We start from the raw sequence: 5549 nt of genomic DNA, 5'->3' as shown, positions 1-5549 counted from the left end.
ATCATTTTAAAATCAAATTAATCAAATATAAAAATTAATTTTTTACAACTTTGCGTCTTTATATAACAATATAAAAATAAAAAAGTTTTTTTTAATAATTTTGAAACTTTTTAGACCATTTATTATCAATGTAAGAGTTATTCATGAATTTTATACGATTTTATTTTGTTTATGTTATAGAAGGATTTAAATTGTTCTCAAATGAATAATTAATTGTATAGTAATTAACACGGCTAAATTTATTTTAAAAAAATTGTTACAAGTTGTATAAAATCACTATAAATAATTTTTTATGATAGTCTAAAGTAAAAATAAAAAAGGAGTTGAATTTTACTCTTAGTTAAATTTATGAGCCTTACTTGCTACAATTGAAACTTACGAAGCTTAATTTCGCCATATTAAAGCTAAAACCATCAGCTCATTAAATCGCCACGTATCAACAGCTATTCATACGCCACATGTAATTTGCTTGATTTATAAAACGTAAATTAAAAAAAAAAAAATAAGAGTCAATCGTGTTAAATATTTTTTTTAGACGGAATATATACATAAATTATATTTAGGTTGGTTTTGTTATAACTTTTATAATACATTTTAGGAAATATTTTTATTTTCCTAAATTTGTGTCAATCACAATAATTTAAAAGGTGCATTAAAATATCAAGTTAATATCCAACCATATTAAAAACAAAACGATTTCCTAAACATCGTCTCCTTAAAATCCGGGATCTATCAATTGGTGTTTAGATCATATGCAACTTAAACATAAATATTTATACATAATATATGATTGTTTATCCATTTATACAAATTGATTAAGTCAATTCAAAAGATTCATATTTAGAAAACGCACCAATTTAACCATATAATATGGAATCTCAACTTTAAAAACAACCATAATAATATTATTAATACAAAAAAAAAAAAAAAAAAAAAAAAAAAAAAAAAAAGAAGAGTTGTTCATATTTCAAATTTAAAAAATTTCCTAAAACAAAAGAAGGTTACCTCTTTTTCCATTTACTATGATAATTTAACACCAGCTTTCTTAAATATCGCATATGTTTCCTAGCTCAAATACTAACAATCTTCCTAAACCTTTGTGTAAAGATTATCATATTAATTTGGATTATGATTTTCCCAATATTTCGTACGATATGCATCGCCGTAATTCTGTTTCGTACGATGATCAGACAAGCTTATTATTACTCCCTAAATATTATGCTTTTGTCCTATGTATTTTATTTGATCCGTTTTAAGTTTAAGACAGTTATTAGAATTTAGAACATAAACACTGATATGCCAACGGGGTAGGAAAACCATTTTATACATCTTCACTTAAATACGTATGAGATCGTAATACGTCAACGGGGTAGGAAAATAACATGTGTCGCATTACAATAGTTCCCGTTTGTGTAATAACAATTGGGTAAATAAAATATGAAATTTCATACTCCCTTGAGTCCTTTCGTCTTATCATTCGTTTGTCTTTGGTTTGGACACAAATGTCAAGAAAAGAGGAGGGAGTCAATTATTAAATAATAAATGAATCAAACTAAGTGTGGAGTATCAAATTGCTTATCAAAGGCATTCCTAAAATATAAAGGCACACAATTGATTGAGACAACCCAAAATGGAATAAGCAAACAAATGAGTGGGGCAAAGGAAGTTTTATATAAGGAGTTACTTATCCATTGTTTTATACAATTCGGGTTCAGATAGAGCTTGGTTCTTGAATTTGGGTGTCGGGTAGGGTTATTCGGATCAACTCAATTTTGTCAAGTCTAAGTTACCTCAGCCGCCTACTTCGACTACGTGTCAATAACTTCTCAAAAGTCGAGAAAAAAAATTCATAGTATTTCGAATAAAAAAACTCATAGTATCAAAAGTGTTTGGGTAGTAGACAAAGTGAAATTTTCTAAATTTTAATAATTTACTAAATCCAAAAAATATGTAAGTTGTTACTTTTAATAATATTTTTCATCTTCACCCGTGCAGTGCACGGGTTCAAAAACTAGTTAATGATTAAAAAAATACATGACGGAGCCTTAAGTCAAACATGCCATAACCGAATTCATGTACTTTGCAAATTAGCAAGTTTTAGCCGACAATAGTTTTATACTGTTAAATTTTTAATAGTGGCTAAATAAAATTAAATCCTAATTAAATAGCCATGATTCCCAAATTCACAAACTTTAAAACAAGTTTGTATACCAACTGTAAACCAAATTGTCTAATGAGTGTGTATAACAATAAACAACATGACGGCGGCATAGATCATTCCAAGCAAAACTTTAGTTTAATGTGTCTGATCCGTTTAATACCCGAATAGCTTCTTAATTCTTAATAAGTATGTCACAGGTTACCACAAATCAAGACAAACAAAGTTTGCATACTGATTACTGAATTAGCGGACACTAAGACAGATATTCTACAGCAACAATAAGGCTACATAAAACTCAGATCAGACGGTATTCATACATATACATATGAGCGACAAAGTAATTTAACGCAGCAACAACTGAATTCGCACATATGAATATCGAACAATCCGAAATAAATCGTCCCAAATAATTTAATATGAAGGTGGCTCTGATACCACTTGTTAGATTTAATCTGAATTGAGACCATAAACTTCATACTAAATTACTCGGTATAAACTGTAGAGCGGAAGCGTACCCGATTACATGACGAATGGTTGGGATGAACCGCCTGGAGGGACGGTTTTCAGGATTAGGTCTTCTGGTAGACACACATACCAATAGGGATCTCTCTACTGATGGGATGCGGGGAGATTAGGTTACTACCAGGGACCATAACTCAGGTGACTTATATATAGTCTCCTTAATCTAATGCGCCCATCATGCATTAGTAACCTAATGGGTATCTACACAATTAAGATATCCGGCCCATACTTTATAAGACGTAATTAATATGCCCGTATTATATTATCCAGATGGATCACTATATTGGGCTAAACTTAAACGATAGCAAACAAATACAATCTGTATAATAGTGTGTCCACATAAATAGTATTGGACCCAATATTCTTACAGTATGTGGGTCATCGGATGATAACAGAATGATATTTTCTTGCTATTGCCCAGATGGGACAGATACTACAGTATGTCATAAACCAGGTGCACTGATTTATCTCTAATGTACCAAATATTTGATAGTTATCAAACATCGTTGTGTATGTTTCTCTCTGTTGATTAGTCACACTTTGCGTTTTTGCAGCAAATTCAAGACGAAGGAAATTGGTAATTATCGGATCAGGTAATTCGGAGAGCACTCCATGTCTCCGTCTTGTTATATCTTTCATGTTTCTAACCAGCGTCTTGAGAATGCCTCAAGCACAGCGTATTTTCCTTTTTCTGTTAATGCGTTTTCAGAGTTATTACACTTTGTCATAACTCACAAGGCTACCAAAGTTACTAGCTTATGATCTTCTAATTTTTTTTTTCTCTTTCAGGCGCTTTAGCTTTGACGATATTGGTTTTGGTTTCTTTGATCCTCTGCTCCAAAAAACGACTTTTGCCGAAGAAATTTTCAAGTTTAGAGATCAGAGGAACAAAAGAGAATCAGAATGTAGAGGCTTTTCTGAAAGCCTATGGATCTTTAGCCCCGAAAAGATACAGATATGCTGACATAAAGAAAATAGCCAGTTCGTTCAAAGAAAAACTCGGTGAAGGAGGTTTTGGTTGTGTACAAAGGCAAATTGCAAGATGGACGGCTTGTAGCAGTGAAGTTACTGAATAAGATGAAGGGTAATGGAGACGACTTCATTAACGAGGTACTAAGCATTAGTAGGACTAACCATGTCAATGTTGTCGGTCTTTTAGGCTTCTCCCTTGAAGGGAATAAACGCGCTCTCATTTACGAGTACTTAGTCAATGGATCTCTTGATAAGTTCATCTACGGCAGCCAAACTCACCCGTCTCTTCAATGGGAAACCATGTTCAAAATTGCTGTTGGGATTGGTAGAGGGCTAAACTACCTACATAGAGGGTGTAATGCTCGTATACTACACTTCGACATTAAACCTCATAACGTTTTACTTGATGAAGAGTTCTGCCCAAAGATTTCCGACTTTGGACTTGCAAAATTGTGCCCTACAAAGGATAATACAATCTCGATGTTGGAAGCTAGGGGTACGATTGGGTATATTGCTCCCGAGGTTGTTTATAGAACTATTGGTGGAGTTTCTCATAAATCGGATGTGTATAGCTACGGGATGATGGTCTTAAATATGGCATGTGGTAGGTCGAATTTATCGCCTGAAGCACAGCGTAGTAGTGAACAGTACTTTCCGGAATGGATATTCAATCAACTCGAACAAACTGAACAAGCCTCACAAGCAACACAGGCAATGTTGAATGAAGAAGAAAAAGAGTTGCAAAGGAAAATGATTTTAGTGAGCCTATGGTGCATACAAACGTATCCATCGGACCGTCCATCAATGGACAGAGTACTCGAGATGATAGAAGGCCCTCTTGAATCACTGCCGATGCCCCCTCGAGCCACAGCTGTCTATATTTGATTCCTCCATGTAGTCGGACGAATATCAACCTTACGGACTATGGCAATAATCTATACGCGTCTGTAATGGTGGACCTTAGATTCAATTCTTGGGCTTTTGTATTGTAACTAGTTTTGAAACCCGTGAAAAATCACGGGTCCTATACAATTTCCTTTTTTATTAATACTACTTGTATAAAATATATTTTGATTTGAAAACATTGCAGACGATAAAATAGGATGTAAATAATGAGATTGGACATAGTAACACGGTAATATAAACAATAATAATAATAATATGAGATTAGTGGGGAATAGAGGCATTGTATTTGTCGTTAAAATGTGGGTCTTTGTAAAAGATACAAAAAAAAATCTAATCATGAGTAACTCTTCTTCTCCTCTATTAACAACCTAGTAAATTAATGGGATTTAGGCATTTAATAGAGATTTTTTTTTTTTAATGTACTCCCTCCGTTCCATTCAATTGTTTACACTTCCATTTTGCACAAATAACTAGGTGAGGAGAGAGGTGATGAAAGATGGAAATAAAACTCAATATTAAATACAAGAGAATGCAAGTTGTAGTGTTAAACCAAAATTTAATCACTTCATTAGTCTTTGGTGGATCACCCAACTTTTAACTGATCCACTTGTAGATGAATTTGAAGAAAATTTTCCTACTCCATTAAAAATTGCTGCTGAAGTTTTATGCTGATTTACACCAAATTCAAATACAAACACACTAATCCTTCTCCTCCTACCCCAATTATGATCTGTCTCAACCAAAAACAAGTCTTCACATTCACTACAAAGCCCACATCGGTTTTAGAAGAGTGCTCAAACGAGTGATCACATTTGTAGAGTATGAGATTTAAACAAACATCCAAATATAAACTTGTCAAATTGCAAAACTCTACTCTACGTAGTACTCCATCTAACTTGCATTCTCTTGAATGTGAGCACTCAAATAATAACAGTATAATACTATAATTAACCCTTCATAGACATAAATTTATAATTGTACCAAATTT

The 5549-nt window shown here is 32.8% G+C and overlaps 1 pseudogene; it reads left to right on the top strand.

Annotated features, from left to right (window-relative positions):
• Positions 1–3079: 3079 nt before the first annotated feature.
• LOC141600540 (LEAF RUST 10 DISEASE-RESISTANCE LOCUS RECEPTOR-LIKE PROTEIN KINASE-like 2.5) lies at positions 3080–4641 on the top strand (annotated as a pseudogene).
• Positions 4642–5549: the final 908 nt, after the last annotated feature.

The sequence above is a fragment of the Silene latifolia genome, chromosome 9, assembly GCF_048544455.1.
Source record: "Silene latifolia isolate original U9 population chromosome 9, ASM4854445v1, whole genome shotgun sequence".
NCBI classification, from domain to species: Eukaryota; Viridiplantae; Streptophyta; class Magnoliopsida; order Caryophyllales; family Caryophyllaceae; genus Silene; species Silene latifolia.
This window is presented reverse-complemented; position numbering and strand designations above follow the sequence as displayed.